We start from the raw sequence: 26,943 nt of genomic DNA, 5'->3' as shown, positions 1-26,943 counted from the left end.
AAGACACAGACACCTGTTAGATTTTGTAATTGACTTTTTTTACCTTAAGGTCAGGCAGATATTCCTATCTTCCCTGTCTAAATCATTTTACCACCCATCTCCCAGACACCATCCTTCTTAACCATCTTATCTTCCAGCCATAGTCTTTTAAATACTTGCTTTTATTCTTCATCTGGGCCTTTCGCCACCATTACTGGAGTCCTTCCTCTCGGCTCCACAAGATTTCTTCTCCAAGCTAACCCATCATGTGTCCTCCTTCTTCCTCTCTTCCCATCAGTCAGTCCAGTGATTCTCATTACTCTTCTGTCCTCAGAATCCCGGGAACCTAGCCACGCCTACCCCATTCTGCACTGCCCAATCAGGTATAATGTTTTAGGCAGGTTTGCATAAACAAAGATGCTAGTATCCGGTGGGCAGTAACCAGATCTTGAGTGCAGTAATTAGCATTAGATGAACCCCCAACACTTTTATTTTGATGTTCAAATGTAGATCTAATAACAGGTTGCTCATACACAACATATATATGCTATATAACATATATGTAAAATATACTACATATGCATCTATTATACATATATATGTATATATATACTTTATCAATTTTATTGAACAGTTGTAATGAGTTCACAAACTTCTGGTGACAAAGACAGTTACTCAAGTTTTTCACAATCTAGGACTATTTAAAGTATTTTGTGATTAATATTTGTATCCCAGTGTCATAAATTAGATTTTCATTTTCTTTCTTTTTTCTTTTTTAAAAGATAGACTCTTTTCTTATACAAAATATCCTGATTATAGTTTTCCCTCCTTCTACTACTCCCACTTTTTCTTATCTCTCCTACTTTTCAGATTCATTCTTTTTCTGTCTCTCATTAGAAAAGAATGGCCTTCTAAGAGATAACAACCAAACATGACAAAATAAAATATAATAGGATGAAAAACAAAAGCCCTATCATATCAAAGTTGAACATAGCAACCCAACAGGAGGAAAAGGGTTCCAAGAGGAAGCAAATGAGTCAGAGACCCACTTGCTTTCACATTCAGGAGTTCCATAATAGTATGAAACAAGTAGCTATTACATGTGCAGTGGACATGTTGCAAACTCCTGTGCATCCTGTCCTAGGTGCTTCAGTCTCCGTCAGTTCATATACTCCTTCCTTTGTGGATCACAGGGTCTCGTTCTCTGGGTCTCTACTATCTCCAGTAAATATTGGCTTAAAAAATTCTTCTTTCTTCTCTTCAGGAGTCCATGAACTCAGAGGGAGATGATTTGATGGAGACCCATAATTTAGACTGTCTGTCCTCATGCTATCTGGCTGTGGGTCTCTGTATTCGTCCCTCCCTGATGCAGGAGAAAACCTCTCTGATGATGACTAGATAAAGCACCTATCTATGAGAAAAGCATAATATCACGAGTAATCATTTCATTGACTTTTTTTTTTAATACAGGTAGTGTTTGGTTTTATTCTAGCTGTCTGGGCTCTGTAGTCTCATTATTCAGGTACGAGTTAGTTCTTGTGGATTAGGCCTTAGGTCAAGTTAGACATTGATTGGCTACTTCCACAAGTCTGTGCCTCCATTTCCCTTGCACATTTTACAGGCAGGACTGATTGTAGATCAAAGGTTTTGAGGCTAAGTTGTTGTCTATGTTTGTTTTGGTAGCCTGCAGAATATCTTCCTTCACCAAAGAGACTAGCAGGTAGGCGTGAGGACACCATGAAGTCACAAGCATGACTATCCAAATCATCAAAATCAGAAACGAAAAGGGGACATAACTACAGACACTGAGGAAATCCAAACAAGCATTAGGTCGTACTACAAAAGCCTATATGCCACAAAATTCAAAAATCTAAAAGAAATGGACAATTTTCTATATAGAGTTCTTCTACCAAAACTAAGTCAAGATCTGTTAGAAAGATCGAATAGTACTATATCCCCCAAGGAAATAGAAGCAGTCATCAACAGTTTTCCTTCCAAAAAATGCCCTGGAACAGATGGATTCAGTGCAGAATTCTACCAGACCTTCAAAGAAATGCTAACTCCAATTCTCTCCAAACTATTCCACGAAATAGAAACAGAAGGAACGTTACCAAACTCATTCTATGAAGCCACAGTCACCTTGACACCTAAACCACACAAACACCCAACAAAAAAAAAGAGAACTTCAGTCCTATCTCTCTTATGAACATTGATGCAAAAATATTTAATAAAATCCTTGCAAACCTAATGCAAGAACACATCAAAGATATCATCCACCATGACCAAGTAGGCTTCATCCCAGGCATGCAAGGGTGGTTCAATATACGGAAATCCATCAATGTAATCCACCACATAATCAAACTGAAGGAGAAAACCCACATGATCATCTCCTTAGATGCCAAAAAAGCATTTGACAAAGTCCAACACCCACTCATGTTTCAAGTCTTGGAGAGATCAGGGATAAAAGGCACATACCTGTTTGCCATTCTCAAAGAGATTTAAGCATCCTCCCTAGGGTCTTCCTTCTTTAGCTTCTTTAGGTCTGTAGATTTTATTATGGTTATTCTATATTATATGGCTAATATCCTCTTATAAGTGAGTATATAGCAAGTGTTTCTTTCTGTTTCTGGGTTACCTCACTCAGGACAATCTTTTCTAGTTCTCACCATTTGCCTGCAAATTTCATGATTTCCTTGTTTTAAATAGCTGAGTAGTATTCCATGGTGTTAAAAATGTACCACAATTTCTGTCTCCATTCCTCCGTTGAGGGACATCTAGGTTGTTTCCAGATTCTGTCTATTAAGAATAAAGCTGCTATGATCATGACTGAGCAAATGTCCTTGTTGAATGGTGGAGAATCTTTTGGGTACATGCCCAGGAATGGTATACCTGGATCTTAAGGTAATGATATTCCCAATTTTCTGAGAAAGTGCCTGATTGATTCTCAAAGTGTACAAGTTTGCACTCCCATCATCAATAGAGGGGGCTTCCCCTTTCTCCACTTCCTCTTCAGCATATGTTGTCACTTGAGGTTTTGAACTTGGCCATTCTGATCCACATAAGATGGACATGTAAGATGAAATTTCAGAGTCGTCTTGATTTGCATTTCCTGAAGACCAAGTATGTTGAGGTTTTATAGAGGGTCCTCTGAAAGGCTCCACCCAACAGGGTATAGAAGCAGATGCTGAGACTCACAGTCAATCTTCGGACAGAGCTGAAAGAGAGTTTTCTGGAAGAAGAGGGTTGGGTAGAAGGACACAGAGGGTACAGGAGACCCACAAAGAGACCAACAAAGCTAACATATCTGATCCCATGAGGTCCTGTAGAGACTGATACAACCAACCATTCATGAAGAGGACCTAGAGCCCCTGCTCTGATGTAGCCATGTGGCTCCCTGAATGAGAGGAGAAGGCATTCCTTCTGTCATGGACTCAGTTGTCAGATCTTTTATCACTTGCCCCTGGTGTTTCAGACTTGCCAGGCCACAGAAGAAGGCAATCCTGATCACAATTGATACCTAAACTGAAAAGTAGATAGGAGTAGATAGAAGGGAAGGAGAACTCCCCGTTTGTGGACTAGGGTAAAGAGACAGGGGGAAGAGGGAGAAAGGATGGAACTGGGAGCAGTTGAGTGAGGGGGCTACAATTGGGATAAACAATGAATAAATTATAAAAAAGAAAAGAAGAGAAAGACATAAAAAAAGTTATGTGGATGTTTTTGGCAATCGGCCCCTTTGTCAGCTTGTTGAGAGCAAACTTTTGTCTTAGTAACAGCCAGGTCTGTGTGCTGAATTTCCATGGGATCCTTTTGTCCAAAAACTCAATTGACTGTAACATAGTCCTAGCATTAGAAGCTTTACCTAGCTACAAGAGATGGCAAATTAAGACTCTGTTTCCCCCATTACTAGAGATCTTTAGGAACACCTTCAAAGATTCCAGAAAGTTTCAATTGCAGTAGACTTCCACACCACCTTCTAACTATCCCCCAAACCAACCCCAGCTGTCTCTCCACTCACTTTTACACTCCACCCCATTCTTCCCCACCGCATTACCCCACTTTTGTCCACACTCACCCCCAGTCTGCCCTGAAAATCCCTTCTTTTTGCCCCTTCCAGGGAGATATGTGCATACTGCATAGACCCTTCCTCTGTACCTAACCTCTCTGAGACTATGGAATGTAGTAGCAAGGGTTTCATTTACTTAACAGCTAATATCCCCTTATAACTGAGCACATACTGTCCCTATCATTCTGGCTCTGGAATACTTCACTCAGGGTGATTTTATTTCCCAGTTCTTTCCACTTGCATCCTAATTTCATGATCTCATTTCTTTTAACAGTTGGGTACTATGCCATTGTGTAAATATGCCACATTTTCTTTAATTACTTTTCTATTGAGGGACATCGAAGTTGTTTCCAGTTTCTGGCTATGAAATGAACAAATATACAATATTTCCTTTAGCCATTCTACTGAGAAACTTCTAGGATGTTTCCAGGTTTGGCTGTGAACTATGAGTAAATCTGCAATGAACATCACTGAGCAAGTGTCATTGTGGTAGTCAGGAATATCCCTTGGGTATATGCTCAAAAGCGATATAGCAGGGTCTTGAGGTAGATCGATTCCTATTTTCCTGAAAAACCATCATATTGATTTCCATAGAAGCTGTATAAGTTGGAGCTTCCATCAGCAATGAAGGACTGTTCTCCTTGCTCTACATCCATTTCAGCATGAGCTGTTACTTATGTTATTGATCTTAGACATTCTGACATATGGAATCTTAAAGTACTTTTTATTTGCATTTCTGATGGCTAAGGATGTTGAACCTTTGATTGTTTCTTAGCTACCTGAGATTCCTCTATTAATAATTTTCAGTTTAGGTATGTTTTCTCCATTTTTATTTGCATTATTTGCTTTTTCATATCTAGTTTCTTGAGTTATTTATACATTTTTGATATTTTAACTTCTTCCATTAAAATTTGTATTCTCTGATCTCCTTCAGCTGCCTTATTGCTCTAGGTAAAACTTTAAGTACTATATTTAATAAATATGGAGAGTGAAAAATTGTCTTGTCCGTGATTTTAGTGGATTTGAGTTTCTCTCTATTTTATTTGATGTTGGCTACTGGCTTGCTGTAAATTGCTTTTATTATATTTAGGTACATCCTTTGTATTCCTGTTCTCTCAGGGAGTTTTATCATGAGGGTGTGCTGGATTTTGTGAAAACATTTTCTGCATCTAATGAGATGATCATGCAGTTTGTTTATATGGTGGATTATACTTACTGATTTTTCATATATTGAGCTATCTTGCATCTCTGGGATAAAGACTACTTGGTCCTGGTGAATGACTTTTAGTATGTGTTCTTATATTCAGTTTGCAAATATTTTATTGAGTATTTTGAGTATATAATAATAAGAAAAATTGGTCTTTAATATTCTTTCTTTGTTGAGTCTTCATATGGTTTTGGTACCATGATAACTGTGGCCTCGTAAAGTGAATTGGGCCATGTTCTTTCTGTTACTACTTTGTGGAATAATTTGAGCAATGTTGGTAATAATTCTTTTTTGAAAATTTGGTAGAATCCTGGAAACTTTTCGTGACTGCTTATATTTCTTTAGAGGATATTTCAATTCTTTAACTGATATTGATTGAACTTTTGTAAGGGGTACCTTTTGAGAAAATTATCTGTTTCTTTTAGATTTTCCAGTTTGATGGTGTTTAGGTTTTTAAAGTATGTTCTGATAATTGTCTGGATTTCTTTGGTTACTGTTATGTCCCATTTTCTAAATAATTTTATTTTTAATTTGTATATTCCTTCTCTACCTTTTAGTTAGTTTGGATAAAAGTTTGTTTATCTCGTTCAATTTCTCAAAGAACCATGCCCTTATCTTATAGCTTTTTTTGTATTGTTCTTTTTGTTTCTATTTCTTGCAATTTACTTTCCTTAGGAGAGCTGATTTCTTTTTGTTCTAGTTTTCAGATTTTCTGTTAAGCTTCTAGTATGAGATAGCTTTGTTTATTTTATATAAGTACAGAGTGAAATGACCTTTCCTCTTATCACCACTTTCATTGTAGCCCATAAGTTTGGGAATGCTGTGCATTCATTTTCATTGAATTTTTGAAAGTCTTTAATGTCTTTCTTTATTTCTGTTTTGATGCAATTTTCATTCAGTATTTGTTCTGTTTATATGACTTTGCAAGCTTTTTGTTGTTTCTGTTTTTAATATCCAGCTTTTTTAATTATTTTTTATATTTATATTATTACAGTTTATTGTATCCCAGCTGTAGCCCCCTTCCTTTGCCCCTCCCAACTGTATCCTCCCTCATCTCCTCCTATGTCCTTCTCCAAGTCCATGAACAGGGGAGGTCCTCTTCCCCTTCCTTCTGACCCTAGCTTATGCAGTATTATCAGAACTGGCTGCATTGTCCTCCTCTGTGGCCTGGTAAAGCTGCTCCCCCATCTGGGGGAGACAGTTAAAGAGCTAGCCGCTGAGTTTATGTCAGAAACTGTCCCTGTTCCCCTTACTAGGGAAACCATTTGGATACCTAGCTGCCATGGGCTACATCTGTGCAGGGATTCTAGCTTATCTCTATGAATGTTCCTTGGTTGGAGTATCAATCTCAGAAAAGACTCCCGTGCCCAGATTTTTTATTTATTTATTTATTTTTTTCAATGCAGTTTATTCAGGAACCTTGAACAATTGTCTGACCCTGGGGAAAGCCAGCCCACAGCTTAAATAGCCTCTGGGTAGCCAACCCCAGCGTGCCATGTGGGCAATGCAGATAGGTCCACATACATGGAAGCAAGCCAGATCCTCGGCCTTAGCCAAATGTGGAGTTGTTCGTGACAGAGAGTACCATCGGGAAGGTGGAAGGCGGATTTTTTTTTATTCTGTTGCTATCCTTGTGGAGCTCCTGTCCTCTCCAGGTCTTACTATCTCCCCCTTCTTTCCTAAGATTCCCTGCACTCTGCCCAAAGTTTGTTTATGAGTCTCAGTATCTGCTTTGATATAATGCTAGGTAGAGTTTTTCAGAGGCCCTCCATGGTAGGCTTCTGTCCTGTTTCCCGTTTTCTCCTTCTCATGTCTGTCCTGTAATATCCAGCTTTAATCCATAGTGGTTTGATAGGATGCACTGGGTTTTTATCTCTTGAGACTTGTTGTATCTGAGTATGTGGTCAAGTTTAGAGAAAGTTCCATAAGGAATAGAGTAGAATGTATATCTTTTGAATTTGTGTGAAATGTTCTGTAAAAATCTCTTAGGTCCATTTGTTTTGTAATATGTGTTAGCTTCAGTAGTTCTTGGTTTATTTTTTGTGTGGATGTCCTGTCCATTGGTGAGAGTGGGGGACTGAAGTCTCCCACTGTCAGTAGGTGAGAGTCAATGAAGTAGTGTTCCTTTTACAAACTTGGGTGCCATTGTATTTGAGACATAGATGTTAAGAACTGGAATATCTTCTTGGTTGATTTTTCCTACAATGGCTATAAAGTGACCTTCTCTATCTCTTTTGATTAATTTTAGTTTTTATTTAAAGTTTACTTTTGTCCATTTGCTTGGGATATCTTTTCCAACCCTTTGTCACTGAAGTAATATCTGTTCTTGATGTTGAGGTGTGTTTTATGGATGCAACAGCAGGATGAATACTGTGTTCACATCCATTCTATTATTCTGTGTCTTTATATTTGGGAACTGAGATAACTGATATTAAGATATGTTGTTTGTGGTTATAGTAATGGTGGTGGTGGTGGTGGTGTGTTCCTTGTTTTAATTTTCCTGACATGAGGACATTTATTTACTGTGTTTTCATGTGTGTAGGTAACCTCATTAGGTTGGAGTTTTTCCTTCAGTACCTTTTATAGGGCTGGATTTTTAGACAGATATTGTTTAAATTTGACTTTATCATGTAATATCTTACTTCTTCCGTCAAAGGTGATTGAAAATTTTGCAGGGTATAGTAATCCGGGCTGGCTTGTGTGGTTTCTTAGAATCTGCAGCATATCTGTCCAGAACCTTGTTGCTTTTGGAGTCTTCACTGAGAAGTCAGGCATAATTCTAATAGTTCTGCTTGTATATATTAGTTGCTCTTTTCCTCTTTCAGCTTTTAATATTCTTTCTTTTTTCTGTATGATTAATATTTTGATCATTATGTATTCAGAGGACTTCCTTTTTGGGTCCAATCTATTTGGTGTATTTGGTGTTCTATTTGCTTTTTGTACCTTTATAGGGATCTACCTCTTTGGGTTAGGAAAATCTCTTCTATCTTTTTGTTGAAAACATTTTCTGGGCTGTTCCCCACTTTTTTTTTTCCAATTGATTTAGGGTATCTGGTTTTATGTTGAGGTCCTTGATCCACTTTGACTTTAGTTTTGTGCAGGGTGATAAATATGGATCTATTTTCATTTTTCTGCATGTAGACATCCAGTTGGTCCAGCACCATTTGTTGAAGAGCTCCACAAGGACCAAATATATCTGGGCACAGGGTCTTTTCTGAGACTGACATTCAACCAAGGACCATGTATGGATATAACCTAGAACCTCCGCTCAGATGTAGCCTGTGGTAGCTCAGTAACCAACTGGTTTCCCAAAGTGAGGGGAACAAGGACTATTTCTAACAGGAACTCAATGACTGGCTCTTTGGTCTCCCCACCCCCAAAGGGAGGAGCAGTCCTGTTAGGCCACAGAGGAGGGCTTTGCAGCCAGTCCTGAAGATACCTGATAAAACAGGATCAGATGAATGGGGAGGAGGTCCCCCCTATCAGTGGACTTGGAAAGGGGCACGGTGGAGATGAGGGAGGGAGGGAGGGACTGGGAGGGAATGAGGGATCGGGACACGGCTGGGGTACAGAGTTAACAAATAATAATAATAATAATAATAATAATAATAAAATGTAACTGATAAGAAAAAAATAAAAAAAGAAAACATTTTCTGGGCTTTTTAAGCCGTGTTTTGTTTCTTTTCACCACTCCTATTATTCTTGTGTGTGGTCCTTTCATATTGCCCCAGATTTCCTGGATGTTTTATGTCAGGAAATTTTAGATTTAAGATTCACTTTGAACAATATATCCATTTCTTCTATTGTATCTTCAGTGCTTGAGATTCTCTCTTCCATCTCTTTTTCTTTTTTAAATCAATTTTTTATTAATTACAATTTATTCATTTTGTATCCCAGCTGTAGCCCCCCTCCTCTTTCCCTCCCAATATCCTCTTTCCTCCCTCTTCTCTACCTATGCCCCTTCCCCAGTGCACTGATAGGGGAGGTCTCCTCCCTTTCCATCTGACCCTAGCCTATCAAGTCTCATCAGGACTGGGTACATTGTCTTCCTCTGTTGCCTGGTAGTATTCTGCTGGTGAACCTTGCTTCTGTACTTCCTGCTAAAGTTCCTAAATTTTTCACTTTCAGAATTACCTTACTTTTTTTTTTAACTGATTCTATTTCCAATTAAGGTCTTGAACAATTTTACTTATTTCCTTATACTGTTTGTGTTTTTTTTTTTCTAGATTCCTTTAAGGGATTTATGAAGTTCCCCTTTAAAACCTCTATCATATTCATAAAGGCTATTTTAAGGTATTGTCCTTGCGTTCCTTCTATGTTGTAATATTCCAGGCATATGTGGTAGGATAACTGGGTTACTTCTAAGAACCTCAGGACCCAGTAATCTGTCTCCCTTCTTTCTTCAGATCCTCTTTAAAAATGTTATCAATAGTCACTTGAATTCAATTAGTGCTAACCATGCAAGGACTGGTGTGAGACCATCCACAGAACATGCCATTTCGATGTCCACATTCCCAAAGAAAGGTTAATCTCCATCCCTCAGCAACTCTCCATTGCCAGTAGCCCTTAAGTTAAGTTAGTGTGGGTCTTTAGAAGTTTATCCTAACATTGCTGGAATTGCTTAACTGCATCTAGTGCAGGTCTGATGCAATCAACAACAGATATTGAGAGTTGATGTGTAACTTGCTCATGTCATGTATAAAAGACAACAGTGGACAGCTCTCTTCAACATCTTTTTCTCTTAAATTATTTCTACCCACATCTCTGGGACATTCCTCCCTGAGCCTTTAATTGTGGGAGAACTTTGATACAGATGAAACGTTTATGGCTGAGCATTTGTGGTAACTAAGTTTAAACTGTAATGAGTCTCTGCACTGACTACTACACAATGGCAAAAAAAGCTTCTTAGCACAAGGTTATGAGAGGCATACATCTATGTGCATAAAAGCAAATGCTAAGACTCGAACTTGATAACATGAGCATTTAGTAAATTGGTAAGAGTAGGTTCTCACTTACAGCCTATGAGCCTACTGATGGACTTTTGACAATATAGTACCAGACATGAAATCCCTCCTGTGAAGCAGGCCTAAGTAAATCCAATCTGGTTACTTCCATAACAGCTCCCATTTATTTCATAGAAGCGTGCAACTTGCTCTGCAGACCAAGACTGCAGTATGCAAGGAGAGAAAGAAAGAAAATGTAGTATGCTGGAACCAGTGCTGAGTTGGACGCTGTCTTAATCAGTATTCTATTGCTGTGAAAAAAAAAAACAAAACATGAACACAGCAACTCTTACAAAGGAAAGCATTTAATTTAACTTGCTGACAGTTCTGTCCACCACCATCATGGTTGGGAATATGGCACTATGTAGGCAGACAAGGTTAGAGAAGTTGAGAGTTCTATAACCAGGTCTTTAGGCACCAGGAAGAGAGCGAAACACTGGGTGTCCTGGGCCTTTAAAGCTCATTCCCCAGAACACACTTCCTCCAACAACGCCATTAAGAAGCACCACTACCTAATGACAGAGCATTCAAATACTTAACATACGGGAGTCATTATTATTCAACCCACTGCAAATCACATGTGTCTTTTCTCCCCCAACTGCTTGCATAGCACCTTTCAGCACTCTGGAAGCTAGGTAGAAGGAAGAGACTTTCCTCCTCAATTAGAGATGGAGTTTCCTATGTTCTAAAACTGAAGGGTTTAGTGTATTCAGAATAGCGTCTTGCAATAGGCTGTTTGTCTACTGTACCTCAGGGGTCCTATTGCCCTCCCAATAGCTTGTATGGAGGTATTCACTACATAGAACTTACATTTCCTTGAAATAACCCATGCCTTTTGGGAGCAGTAGTCCACCCATGCAGAGTATCTCTGATCATACTTGTGCACATCTGTGTGTGCCTATGTGCATTTATATCTATGTTTGTGTGTGTAACATTAACTTACAATCTAGTAAATTTCTATAAAGCTTAATCATATATCTTTATTTTCATGTTTGCTACAGCAGCCCATATACTAAAAGCAGACAGATACAGGGATTAGCATGGCTCCTCCACAAGTTTTCATATTTGATAAACAGCCATTCATTATTACATGAAAAAAATCTATGTGTGGGGATATATTTTTAAATACATAAGTTGAAGAATATGTTAAATTATAAAGGTTTTTTGACACAGACTTACACATTTGAAGATTGAAATTCAATAAATGCCTTTGAGAGAAGCATAGCTTTCTTAAATGGATAATGCATATAGTTTTAACCTGAGGTTCAAGTACCATGTTAGAACCTATGTTTATTATAGGTGCTATGTAAAGAATAACAAAAAGTTCAATAAACAAAAATGAGCCAACAAATAAAGAGCAATGACTGTGACCAAACTCAGAAGTATGAGAAGGGTGGGGTTGATACTGAGTGAGAATAGAGACCAGAATCTATTATTGTAATCTAAGTGTGGGGCAAGTACTTTTTGAGAAGTCTCTTACCAATTAATATGTGAGAAAAGGAAGACATAAGTTAAGTGCCATCTTTCTGTGACAAGTTTACTATTTTATTATGTAGAAACAACAATCTTAAAATAATAAAATATATAGAATTGAACTATTCTATTCTTTAAAAGTTTAGGATGGAGGTAGTCATGTATTTGGAGAACAACTACTACATACTGTGGTGTGTTTTGGACCCATTGTTAATGAAGTAATGTCTCTACATGTTCTTGCTACAGAACTTAAATGTCTATCTAAAATATAAAATTGTGTTTACTTGTGAATCAAAGTTGTTTCTGGCTATCTGGAGAGGAAATAAGATTCTGGACCTAGCAACAACTGTGAGGAAAACAAAACCTTACAGTGTCTTCTTTGTTGAGGAAGTGATAGGAAATGCCAGCTTGTTTTTCCATTCTTGATAAAAATGACAGTCTTTGTCATTGTAGCAATTGCTATATACCTAGAGACTGATATTCAGCCCACACATGCCCTGTTGCTATTGCATTGATCTCATCCTCAGGTTGATTACCTAGTTATCTGTTGTACTGCAGACAGAGGGCCACAGTTTTTACCTACATTAATTGTGTTATCTCTACTTTATGGACTATAGCTTTATCATTAAATAAAAGGTCAGCAGCAGCATATACCAAATCACCAGCTTATACAACTCCAAACTAATGTCTATTATGAAATCCTTGAACAAACATTTTATTTGTTCATGCTAACAATTTTTATATTTCTGTCAGCTTTCTGTCACAGTGTCAAAATAGCTAAGATAGTCAACTTTAGGGAGGAAAGATTGGCACCCCTTTTCAGCCATTATTGTGCATGATCACATAACACTGATATTTCTGGTGCATCAGTGATAACATGAAAGCTCTTCACCTCATGGCTGCCCACAAGAGGAGCAAAAAGAGAAGGGACTGAGAAAGATACCAGGAGAGGAGAAGGGTTCAGGGACTAACCATCACTAATACAAACTTCTCAATGAAACCTCATTTCGGAGGCTCCCTGTTGTAGGCTCCTGTCCTGTTCTGTTTTCTCCCTCCTCCATTGTCCAGCCTCTTTGCCTTTCTAAATGGGGATTGAGCATCTTAGCCAGAGTCCTCCTTCCTTAGTAGCTTCCTTTGTGCAAATTTTAGTATGATTATCCTGAAAGGCTCTACCCTGCAGGGTATCGAGGTAGACAGGGAATCCTATGAAAGAAGTGGGAGATTGTAAGACCTGGAGAGGACAGGGGCTCCACAAGGACAACGACAGATCCTAAAAGTCTGGGCACAGGGGTCTTTTCTGAAACTGATACTCCAGCCAAGGACCACTCATGGAGATGGCCTGGAACCGCTGCACAGAGGTAGCCTATGACAGTTCAGTATCCAAGTGGTCTCCATAGTAATGGGGACAGAGACTGTCTCTGACAGGAACTGATTGGCCTGCTCTTTGATCACCTCCCCCTGAGGGGGGAGCAGCCTTACCAGGTCACAGAAGAAGAAGATGAAGCCACTCCTGATGAAACCTAATAGACTAGGGTCAGAGGGAAGGGGAGGAGGACCTCCCCTATCAGTGGACTGGGAGAGGGACATGGGTGGGGAAGAGGGAGGGAGAGACTGGAAGGTGAGGAGAGAGTGAGGTACAGGGGGGATACAAAGTGAATAAACTGTAATTAATAAAAATAATTAAAATAAAAAATAAATAAATAAAACCTAATGTCTTGAAATTTCTAACCTCTCTCTTTTTTTTTTTTTTTTTACCATTTCAGAACCAAACAGCTTCAGGACATGAACCACTGGTGAATATTTCAAATGCAAACCCTAATGCTAGTTACTTAGTGTCCTATAACATTTCTGTTGTTATTATATGGGGCTATGAATAAGTCAACTTACAATAAGAAGGGGTTTCTTTCTCTTTGCAAATTCAGGTTGCAGCCTATTTTATCAAGGCAAGTACTTCAGCTATTCTCATACATAGGCAATCAATAGCCAAGGGATACAAATGCATGCATTCTGATCTGTGTGCTTGGCTGGCCTAGCTAGATTTCTTCTCAGCTAGAAATTTTGCACAGTTCAGGATTCCCTGCCTAGAGGATGCTGCTGCTCACAGTAGACTGGGTCTTCCCAAATCAATTAACTTAAGATAATCCTTCACAGATATGACCACAGGTCAACCAAATTAGGAGAATCTCTCATTGAAAGGCTTCCCTACTGATTATAGATTCTGCACATTTGACAGTTAAAGGTAAACCTCATACATAAGCTCTACCCATTTCCAACAATTTGAAAAAGTAAGCTTTTTTTCTTTTGGCACATGGCACAAAAATTCTTTATTAGTGTTTACAGTTGGGTTGTATCTTTTATTCATTATATCAGTAATAATGACAGTATCAAATGTCTTCATAACTAGAATTTTTATAAAATAAATTGACTGCATCCTGTTAAATCTCAGATCCAAGAATAACTTTATGGGAAAAACAATTATTAACAGTCAATGAAGAACTGACCTAATGTTTAACCATATGAGCTGTTTTTATTAAGATCTGTGTCTTTACAGCTTCCTTTTTAACAGCTATTATAAACTCTATCAAAGCAATATGCTACAAGGGATCAAAGAGCTATTCTCAATTAGAGTTGTTCCCTATTAACTATAGTCAGAGAAGGAGTAAGAAATAAATAAATGTGTATCCCATATGTCTTTTGGCAGACTTAAAGTGTAATGTGTCACTGTGATGTGTTAAACCAAATTAAAAGCCCTAGGAAGTGCTGAAGCCCGATAAGCTATGGCGGAGGACCTGAAATGGAGATGAAGTTTCAGTTCGTGTTCAATGCCTCCTATGGGGTCTTCCTAAGACGAAAATCAAAGCTGAAAGGCAATACCAATAAAGTGCTAGGATGTAGCCAGTTAACTAGCATAGAAGAGAGAAACAACATTCATTGAGAATACTGATTTCTCGGCATCTGTGTTAATCTGTTGTTGGCTGGAGCCTCTCAGAGGATGGCTGTGCTAGTCTCCTATCTACAAGCATATTGTTAATGTGTTTGATAATATTGTTAGTAGTGTCAGGGTTTGGCTGTCTCCCATTGGGTGGGTGTCAGGTTAGGCCAGGCATTGATTAGACATTCCCTCAATCTCTGCTATATCTTATCCCTGCACATCTTGTAGGCAGGGTAAATTTTGGGTCAAAGTTTTTGTGGTTGGGTTGATGTTTCCCTTCCTCCACTACGAGTCCAGCCTAAGTAGTGGGTGGCTTTTTCTGTCTCTGTGACACCTGCTACAAGAGTCTCAGCTCGAGTCACCTCCACATCCTCCCAGGAGCCTAACCTCTTGTAGGTCTTCAGCTTATTTCATATATGGCCCCACCCATGGTTTTTCTTCTCTTTGTAAGCTCTGTGTCCTCCCGCCCCCTCTTCCCATAATGATCTATACCTCCATTTCTCTCCACATTCATTTTCCAACCCTGTTCCCTCTCTTCAACCACTGCTATCTATTCTATTTCCACTTCTGAGTGGTAATTCAAGTATCCTCCCTTGAGTCCTCCTTGTTACTTATCTTTCTTTGGATCTATGAATTGTAGTATGTTTATAACTTACTATGTGGCTAATATCTGCTTATCTGTGAATACATACTGTGTTTGTCATTCTGGGTCTGAGTTACCTTACTCAGGATGATCTTTTCTAGTTCCATTGATTTGCCTGCAAATTTCATGATTTCCTTTTTTTTTTAATAGTTCAATAATATTTCATTGTGTAAATGTACCACAATTTATTTATCCGTTCTTCAGTTGAAGGACATCTAGGTTATTTCTGGATTCTGGCTATTACAAATAAAGCTGCAATTAACATAGTTTAGAGAATGTCCTTATTGTACGGTGGAGCATCTTTTCGGCATATACTCAGGAGAGGTATAGCTGGGTCTTGAGGTAGAGCTATTCCCAATTTTCTAAGAAAGTGCCAAACATTGTACAGAGCACAGGGAGCCTTGTGGAAGAAAGGAGGAAAGATCAAAAGACCCAGAGGAAACAGAAGCTCTAGAAAAAGATCAACAGAGCAAACTAACCTGGGTCCAGGGGACTTTTGGAGCAACAGCCAAGGACCATGCATGGACTCAACCTAGGCCAGTTATACATATGTACACAATGCTTTGTGGGTCCCCTAGAAAGGAAAGAGAGGGCTGTCTCTGACAAGGAATCTTTTACCAATTTTCAATCATTTCCCCCTGGTAGGACTGCCTCACCAGGTCACAGGGGAAGATGTATAAAGTTCTGATGTGACTTCATGTGATCTGAGTTGGTAGAGGGGTTGTTCCTCTTATCTGAGATGTAGGGGAGGGGGAAAAGTAGGAAGTAAAGAGAGGATAGGAATGGGAGTAGAGGAGGGAGGGCCTATGAGTGGATGTAAAGTGAATAAATTGATTAATTAAAGGAGTACAGATTTCAGCAAATCAGCAGGAGGTTTCTAAGCAGTAGTTGCTATTAGATGAATTGGTGTAACTAAAGTAAATAGAGGAAGAAAATTGTTTTAATTATGACTTACTGAAAAAACACAAAACAAAATTAAACTTTGTGTCCTATGGCATGACATACAACTACAGTGCAAGAGAACGATGCACAGCATGTCTTTAATTGGAACAGTTACCCTTCTGGAGTGCGCTCAAAGGGTCCAGTTAATTGTAGCCTTTTCTTTTCTATTTATACTAATAACAAATGTCCACATTTCGTTACCTGTTTGTACTCTTGAGTAGCATGTATTCAAGTACTGCACCTGACTATTTTCTTTTGTATCTTACCATTTGGTGGTCCACTTCCTCTAGCTTCCTTTTTAATAACACATCTGTGAATTCTTGAATTTATTGTAGGGTTAAAGATCAGAGTGCTGGGTCAACTGAGTCCCTTTCTTAAGAACAAATTGTAAGACAATGATCAGGCTTATTTTGTCAAATAAGACATTACTCAACTGCTTAACCCCATATTCTGATGATCAGAGATGAACAACCATCATTTTGAACCACTTCTCTGTCATCTTCTTTTTCTATTGTCCCTCCTCCTCTTATATCATTAGATCTCAACACCTGGGTTTGAGCTAATGAAGACAAAAGTCAATGTAATTTGTAAATTTCTGGGAGGCTTTCTTTTGCTTGCTTGTTTGTTTGTTTTTTCAGTTTGTCAAGACAGGGATTCTTGGTGTAGTCCTGGCTGTCCTAGAACTCACTCTGTAGGCCGTTCTGGCCTCCAAATTATAGAGATCCGCCTATCTCCGTCTCCCATTGAGATCAAACATATGCACTACCACTGCCCAGTGCTTCTGATTCACTATTAATCTAGTCCATTCATCTAGATCTATCACAAGAGAAAAAAAAACTTTTATAGTGAAAGATGTTTAGATTGTGGCTTTCTTTCAGTATCCTTGCAGATAAATCTAGATACTTTTGATCTTTTAATATCAATGATAACACTGACATTATTTTCCAGGATTAGAAAGATACAGTTCTATCCTTTATATAATCTTGTGTGATGAACTCTAGCATAATGAAGAATATAAAATCTTGTACTTTATTTTAAGGAAGAAAATTACAAGTATTTCAGTACTGATTGAGTTATAGACTAGCTTCATATGTTTCATAGACACTACTCATGAGATGAGAACAGCTCAGGATACAGACCTCATTAACAACGTAAGTCTTTCCAGAAAAGGCTTTCCTGATCCTAAATAAATAAGGCACAGTGGTGATTGAATCCTAACACGACCATTGGTGTGAGCAGTCAAGATCAAGTACCTCTTTTAAGAAGGCTCAAAAATTTTCCATTTGTTTTCTAAGACATGAAGAAGACAAAAGAAATAGTAAGTGCATGTAGAGTGTAGAGTTGAGCGTATTATACTATTGGAGATTCTTACAGGATCAGTGACAACAGTGAATTATTTAAAAAATGTTTAGAAAGTCAAATATCATTATGAAATCTTATATAGGTTTTAAGAAGGTCAGGTTCATCAATGTTAAAGGTGGCAATGAAGACTGACTTGATAAAGTTTGTACTATCCAGGTCTCTGAATTATTTTAATTATAATATGTCTTTAACCTATGCTGTAATTACATTAGGAGTTGAAACAAAATTCAAAGCAAAATTATAGAATGAATTATACTAGAAACAACATCCTTCACAATAGCCACACATAACATAAAGTACCTTGGTGTAATTCTAACCAAACAAGTGAAAGACTGGTAGGAAAAAAAAAAAAAAAACACAACTTCAAGTCTCTGAAGAAGGAAATTGAAGAAGATAGCAGAATATGGAAAGATCTTCCATGCTCATGAATAATAATAATTTTTTAAAAAGGGATACAGAGCTAAACAAAGAATTCTCAACAAAGGAATATCCAGTGGAGGAGAAACAAATAAATGCTCAGGGGTCTTTTCTGAGACTGATATTCCAAACAAGGACCATGCATGGAGATAACCTAAAACCCCTGCACAGATGTAGCCCATGGCAGCTCAGTGTCCAAGAATGCTCCCTAGTGAGGGGAACAGGGGCTGTCCCTGACATGAAGTTCATGGCTGGTTCTTTGTTCTCTTCCCCCTGAGGGAGAAGCAGCCTTACCAGGCCACAGAGGAAGACAATACAGCCAGTCTTGATGAGACCTGATAGGTTAGGGTCAGGTGGAAGGGAGGAGGACCACCTCTATCAGAGGACTGGGGGAGAGGTAAGGGAGGAGAAAAGGGAGGAAGGGTAGGATTGGGAGGGGAGGGAGTTACAACTGGGATACAAAGTGAATAAATTGTAATTAATAAAAAATAAATTAATAAAAATTAAAAAAAAATGCTCAATATCCTTAGTCATCAGGAAAATGTAAACCAAAACAACTCTGAGATTCCAACTCACACTCAGCAGAATGGCTACGATCAAAAACTCAAGTCACAACACATGCTGGAGAGGATGTGAAGAAAGTGGACCTCTCCTCCACTGCTGGTGGGAATGTAAACTTGTACAACCACTTTGGAAATTAATCTAGCTCTTTCTCTGAAAAGAGAATAGGGAATAGCTCCACTTCAACTACTAACTATATGACAGTTGGGCATATATCTGAAAGATGCTAAACCATACAACAAGGCCATTTGCTGAACCATGTTCATTGCATCTTTATTTGTAATAGCCAGAAGCTGGAAACAACCTAGATGGAGGAATGGATACAGAAATTGTGGTACATTTTTGCACAATGAAATACTACTCAGCAATTGAAAACAAGGAAAACATGAAATCTGCAGGCTAAAGGATGAAGCTAGAAAAGATCACCCTAAGAGAGGTAACCCAGAAGCAGAAAGACACATGTGGTATAATCTCAGTTATGAGTGGTTATTAGCCATATAAAATAGGATAACCATACTACAATCTACAGACCAAAAGAAGCTAAACTACAAGGAGGACCTTAGGGAGGATAGTTAACTTAGACAGGAAAACGGGATAGACACTGGAAGCAGTTGAAGAGAGGGAACAGGAGGGAAGCCTACCACAGATGTCCTCTGAAAGACTCTAGCCAGCAGGAGCTTAGATGCAGAGACTCACAGCCAAACTTTCCACAGAGGTCAGGGAGTCTTATGAAAGGAGAAAATAAAAGGACCCTGAAGGGGCAGGAGGCATACAAGGAAACCAACAAAGCCAAAAATTTTGGGCCCAAGTCGGGACTGTAGAGACTGATGCATCAACAAAAGATCTTGCATAGAGAGGACATAGACCCCCTGCTCAGATTTAGCCAATAGAAAGCTCAGTCTTCATCTGAGTGCTCTAACAAGGGGAGAAAAGAGTCTCTGACATGAACTCAGTTGCCTGCTCCTTGATCACTTCTTCCTGGTGGGGCAACCTAGTCATCCTACAAAGGAAAAGGATCCATGCAGATCTGATGGGACATGATAGGCTAGGGTCAGACAATAGGGGAGGAGGCCTTTACCTATCAGTCACTAGGGAAGAGGGATAAGGGAGGAAGAGGGAGGGAGAGTCGACTGGGAGAAGAAAAAGGAGGGGCTACAACAGGGATACAAAGTTAATAAACTGTAAATACTACTAACGATGATGATGATGATAAAAAGACTGTTAAAGTGAAAAAGAAAAGCTATCCCATCTGCTCATAAGAAATAACTGAATTCAATATCACTTTGATTGTGTGATCACTTTTGTTATTTGTGTAGATAAACATTTTACTTTAATAAACACATTTTCTTAAATTGTAACCTAACCTCAGTGTGAAGTTTCTCTTCTAAGATTTATTATGTTAATGTAAAGGTTTTATTAACTTTCAGTTTGTAAACTTAACATTCTTTGTAAATTTTTTAGATTTTGATGAGGACTCAATGTCAAAATCTTCTTGAAACTACAGCCATATTTTTTTTCTTGCAGTATGTGAGAAGAGCCAATAATTGTGTCATAAACATTTTATTGAACCAAGCATGACAAGGTCTTTTTTTTATTGCTGGTTAACACTTTTTATATTCAACGTTTCATCTGGAAGTTGGCTTTCATTCAGACTTCACTTTTATATATGTCTGTCTTTCAACCTTGATTAAAAACTAATGACTAATTATCCATCATAAATGAATATCTAAATGACAGGAGAGACTTTCTGTAATCCTGCTAAGGCTTTCTGCTGAGGAAAGGATCAACTGTTCAGTTTGTTCTATTGAGTTTAATGGATTAAAATATTTTTAATAACAAATGACATTTTTCTAATGCGTTTCACAATTTATCATGAACATACTTTCAGGATGTTTAAAAGCACATTTTTATATAATCTAAACATTTTTATTTGTTGTTTAAATTCTGGTTTGGAGAAAAATGTTATGTGAAGATTCACTTTATTTCTGAATTAAAAATATTTAGAAGAGATTCTACTATTTTAATGCAATTGAACACAAATTATTATCTCAAATATGTTAGATCTATTTTATCACTTCAGCTTTTACTTCTTTGATCCTTAAATTATTGCAATTTTTGAAGTGTGATTTCCCCATAATTTTATATAACTTAATTTTATTTTTTGTATCTCAGAAATAAACACATATTCATGTCTAAGCAATATATTGATGTTTACCTTCATTCTGTTCTGCACTTTATAACTATCCTTTAATGACAGTCCCTCAATGACCTTTTTCAGTTGGTTTATGATCTACTGTGACCTGTTTTTAGTTGGCTGAGGTTTCACAAGACTCTGTGGACTAATTTTTAAGAATAAAATTATGTTTGTGACCCATCCAGGTACCTGAAAACATTATAGGTGCTATAATTTGATGAAAGATGAAGAAATACCCCTATCTGTGTGATGTTTAAGTTTCTTCATGTTTATATTTGCAACAATTACCTGTCTGTCTGTGCAAGACTGATTCTTTCTAAGAATGGGAATACACTGTAAATTACACCCAAACTGTTCTGATCACTTACATGAGTATTGCTCAAGGTACATTTACTATGGGAAATAACTAAAATAGAGCCTTGAAGCAGAGGGTAGAAAATTTATTTTGAATGTTACTAAGTTAGGTGAGGAGTGCAGTTGTGGGTGACTTTCTAGGGAATGATTGGTCTTTGTGTAGAGAAACACTGGCAATATTCTAGTATGGCATGACAGCAAGTTTAATGGTCAAGGCCTGAAAGCATTAGAAAATTGTGCCAAAACAAGCATGGCGAATCCTTCCTATGAATTATTCATGTATTCATGTAGGGACTGTCATTTTGGCCCAGGTATTACTCTGTGGCTTGTTTTCCAACAGAAATCCTTTTCCACAACCATGCTTCTCGGCCACTGATTTGGACAATGCTTTACCCCAAGCCTTTCCTCATTTATCCCAAGAAGTTCATAGTCTCCAAGCACAAGGGGCACCTGTCCTCGTCTCCTTTCTCTGTACTTTCAGCTAATTACAGTTAATATTACTGAATATATGATAACAGAAAAGATGTTCTTCAGGTAGAATTTTTATATCAGGTATAAAGTTTTATGATAAACTCTCAATCATTGTTAAGTCATTGGAAGGTGTATAAGATTGTCACTGGCTACATAAATTCCTCCAATAAAAGTGTTTTCAACTTAGAAGCTGTTGTCTCAATAAATAGATTTTTAGCTATTGGAGAACCAGTGATATTCCTACTGTAGTTTTTGGTCATCTTGGCTTTTACTATTTCTAATATGGACATACCACAGTGTTGTTCTATAGCTTACAGGTAATTATGCCCATATACCTTATACTATGTGTCTACCTGGTGCTGATTTGTTTGGTAGACACTATGGACCATGTGAACAACAAGGTGGACACAACTCTTCCATTCAATATTCCTATCTTCAAATTAACTCATTACTACCTGTGATATTTTAGGACAATTTATTTTACCTGCATGGGTTTCCAATGAGGAAAAAAAAAAAGGAATTCTGTAGGACAGGAACCTACCACAGAGGGCCTCTGAAAGAGTCTACCTAGCAGAGTATCCAACAGATGCTGAAGCTACTGGCCAAACTTTGGGCAGAGGGCAGGGAATCTTATGAAAGAAGTGGGAGATAGAAAGACCTGTAGGGGACAGGAGCTTTACAAGGAAAACAACAGAGCTAAAATATATGGGCTCTGGGCGGTTCTGCAGAGACTGATTCTCCAAGCAGGGACTATGCATGGAGAGGATCTATATCCCTGCTTAGGTATAGGCCATGGGCAGCTCATTCACCATGTGGGTTTCCTAGTAAGTGGAGAAGGAGATATCTCTGACATGGACTCAGTGGCTAGCTCTTTGATCATCTACCCCTGGGGTAAGAGAGGGCAGCCTTACTAGGCCACAGAGGAAGACAATGTAGACAGTCCTAATGAGACCTGATAGGCTAGGATCAGATTGTAGGGGAGGAGGACCTCCCCTATCAGTGGACTAGGGAGAGGAGCCATAAAGGGAAAAGAGGAAGGAAGAGTAGGACTGGGAGGACATGAGAGAGATGACTATGGCTGGAACACAATGAATTGTAATAAATAATAATTAATTAAAAATTTAAAAATACACAAAAATAAGGTAAGTAATTACCATAAAACCCACTGTATTTTTTGTGAATCACAGGTTAACAGGTGAAAATTGTAAGTCTGTGTATTACATTTTTCAGAATTTTAAGATTTTGTAAGAAAAGAATCCTCCAAGTGCTGAAGAATTTTTTTTAAAAGAAAAAAAAAGTGAAAATGTAACTGATTTAAGTTGAAACAGAGAGAGCAGGAATCTCCTCCCCTGTTTGTATATGCAGATACAGCTTGGGCATTGCTAATATATATATATATATATATATATAAACTGCTGATGAGTCTTGTGTATGCATTATATCTCTACTGTAACTAATTAATAATGTGGCTTTAGAACAGACTAGATTAAGCTCCAAGGAAAAATTCAATTTCAGGAAACAGTCCCCAAAGAAAATAAAATTGTTAATGGATATATAAATTCAGATTTTGTTTAAAAATGTTATAAACTATGGAAGCTTAAACAATAATATTCAGATGTATACAGGACATATACTCATCATAACGTGTGTCATAGGAAGTGACAAGCTTTTACAATCTCCCCTTTGCTCAAAGAGAGCCAGTCACAGTGACTAAATGAACATCAAACACAATTGATGAAGATAATTTTAATTACCTCAGTAGGGAATTTGAACTAGTTAATTATAGGAATTTTTCCTAAGCAAACTTTAAATATTAAGATGCCTAGTTGATCGCAAAGGAATTTAAAAATAACCCACATAAAGGCACAAATGCAGATATGATGGCAATTTGTAAATGGAAATCAATTTGCAAAAACACATAGGTTTTGTAAATTCAAGAGTATTCTTGGACTCTTTTGTTTCCTGTTCTTATATATAACTTGCCACTTGCACCCAAGAACAATTTTGTTCATCCTGTGTGGGTGGCATAATCACAGAGATTGGCTCAGGTAAGACAAAAAAAAAAAAAAAAAAAAGTAAGTTTAAGACCATAATCAGAACTTGATGTCACCTATAGTCAGAGTCTGATGAATACACTTATATTAAGTGTCAATAATGGAAATAGGACTTAAGTAAAATAATTAGCTTTTAATTAAAGACACAAGTATTTTTCATTCTTCATGTTCCTGGTGGTTAAATAATTCAGATGACAATTATATCTTGAAACTTTTGAAAGCCCCCCCTTCCAGTTTGGGCTATAATAAAAATACTATGTTAGAAATAAATTCTTGATTTTGTCAGTTTTCAGTATTGTCTTTAAACCCATTACTTTGACATACTCAGTGTCACCTCTGCTTCTCTATTAACGAAAATACATTTTTCTCTCTAGAGAAACTCCACAATTTTTATTTCCTAGAAGGAAAATCTTAAATTTTCCTTTAGTCCTTGATGAAGCAAGTTATCAGTATTTATTACCTATGTATTTTATCACTTGCAGGTCAATGGAAAGACACTAACTGTACCAATGGCTTATCTACACAAAAGTTTGAGGAAGGCTGTTTTGTATTGCCCTTTTCTGTATTTAAATTTAGTTTATGCATGTTGATTTGATTTGACATGAAACAAAAACAAAACAGGAGAGTCTATCAGTGCCAAACAGAATATTGAATTTTATGAGAAGTACATTTGAACTTTTCAATATTGAATATTTCAATATTGAATCTTAACAGTGTATATTTAGACTTAGACACTAAGTATACTCTTGTGAATATTTTAAAATTGAAGGACTGTTAAAATGAAAAGATTTAGGTTTCAGCATGTTAGTGCAATCATTGATAATCGTTTACATTTTAAAGTTAAAATTTTTCCTTGGCTAGAAAATATTTTATTATTTTCATGTTTATGTGTGTGTGTGATTGTGTAATTTTGTGTGGTCTAGGTGTATGTGGGTTTCTGCACAGTGCAGAATTTGTTGGCTCCCTTGGAACTGCAGTTGTTACACACAGGCAGTTGTGAGTTTCTTGATGTGGGTGCTGAAAGCTGAGCTTGTGTAGTCTGCAAGAGCAGAAATTGCTCTTAACTGCTGAGCCATGTCTGCAGCCCCAAATTTCTCATTTTTATGTAATTCTTTTAGTGGTTATTGTCACCAGGCTGTATAAAACTGCATATTGCCTTTCAATTAACATGTTACTTTTAAATATTTCTCACACTACTTCCTCTTTTAGCCACAGGTATTTAATAGTACTGGGTTTCAATGTCTTTTATATTTAAATTTTAGAATTTACTATATCCCAGTGTAGTGTGTGTCTGCCAAAAGATTAAAATAAGTGACAAACAATTGCATAAGTAATTGCAGTCTGCAAGGGCAGGTTTCCAGGAGCTCTCATTGGTTCTTCATCTCATAGAAACAAAGCTTATGTTTTAATAATACAAAGTATCAGTATTTGTTCTCTGATTTAAATGCCTTGTCATTTAAATGGGATCTTCTGCCATTGGTGATCCTTCAGCTAATCCTTCTTTTATTTATTCATTAATTAATTACAGTTTATTCACTTTGTTTCCCAGCTGTGGCCCCCTCCCTGTCTCCTCCCAATCCCACCCTTTTTCCTTCTTCTCTCCCTAACCCTGCCATTGTACGCTGATAAGGGAGGTCCTCCTCCTCTTCCCTCTGACCCTAGCCTATCAGGTCTCATCAGGACTGCCTGCAATGTCTTCTTCTATGCTCTGGTAAGGCTGCTTTCCCCTCAGGGGGAGGTGATCAAACATAACACATTGTGTGGAAAAGAAAGGGAGTCTTCTCAGTTTGGGATTCAAGGTATTTTCTTGTAAATATATCTTTTTTAATATTTGTAGAACTACTAAGACTGAAAAAAATGAGATCATAAGTGGAAAAAATAAGTGTCTAAAAACATAAATAGCTTAAATGACGTGTGATAGACATTAAATTATTTTATATAATGTGTAATGAAACACCCCTTAAATGAGGGATTTTGATGACTCCAGCTTTGCTCTTCTTTAATAAGATTGTGTTTATATGTTATATATTTGCTGATTCCATATGAATGCTAAAAGTGCTTTGATGTTTCTAAAGTTATACCTTTGAAAAGCTTTAAAAAGACTTAAATCTATACCACAGGCAAACCAAAGAGACCAACACCAGACAGCCTGCTAACGCTCCCATGCCCGCCCATTCCTTCAGATGATTCATGGCTGCAGCAATCCATGATGATAATCCTGTGGCTAGTCCTGCGTCCACTCTGGTAGAATTTACTGTGACAATGGCCACTCTCAGCTGCTCCATCGTAGTATCGAATTCTCCAGTCCAATTACCTAAAATATAGCTAGACAATTGTTTAGACAGATTTGCAGCACGGGAAAAATTCTCATGTTGTATGCTAGCGACTCAAAGTCCAGCATACTCTCATTGACAGCCAAGTTGAGTGATTTGCCAAAGGGTATCAATTTGCTCCTGCACGAGGTCAATCCTCTGATTGAACACCATCAAGCCTCCTTTTAGTTGAGCATTAATTCCTTTTTGTACATCTAAGGCATGAGCTACATTGGCTAAAAGATTATTCAGGGTCTGAGCAGTCTGCACAGTACGACTCATGGCTAATGCCCCAGTGGTAGCTCCAACAGCCGCCAATGAGATGGTAGTAACAATGGTGGCTGTAGTTCCAAGATCCCTTTTCTGTCTGAAGAGAGTCATAGCGTGAGGGGCATCAATGGGCACAGGCACCCAGTGAGGCATGCGAGTAACCAGGGCATACCTAAATTCACTAGCATTCCAGCACTTGGCAAAAAAGCAAGTATCATTACCACAATTACTTGGCTCTATCTGGCTATCAATGAATAAAAATGGGGGTTATAAACAAACAGGTGTGGACTTAGAGGATATATTATGAGAAGCCTTAACCCCCTCGTTGGAACATCCTGCATCAGTTCTAGAACTAGCAGTGGTGGTGTCCGAGGTCTGAGGTCTGAGTAGGTTCAGGAGACCATTGCCCCCAGGGGTGAGACGTGCTCCATGTAAATTGACTAACTCCATGTTTTCCTCCACTTTTGAAAGTCATTTAAGGTTCTTAAATTATCTTTTCTTTTTTTTTAAATTTTTTGTCAATTACACTTTATTCATTCTGCATCCCCCCATAAGCCCCTTCCTCCTCCCCTCCCGATCCTACCCTCCCTCCCCTTTCTGCATGCATGCCACACTCCCCAAGTCCACTGATAGGGGAGGTTCTCCTCTCCTTTCTGATCTTAGTCCATCAGTTCACATCAAAAGTGGCTGCATTGTCCTCTACTAT

This window comes from Meriones unguiculatus, chromosome 11, assembly GCF_030254825.1.
Source record: "Meriones unguiculatus strain TT.TT164.6M chromosome 11, Bangor_MerUng_6.1, whole genome shotgun sequence".
In the NCBI taxonomy this organism is placed as follows: Eukaryota; Metazoa; Chordata; class Mammalia; order Rodentia; family Muridae; genus Meriones; species Meriones unguiculatus.
This window is presented reverse-complemented; position numbering follows the sequence as displayed.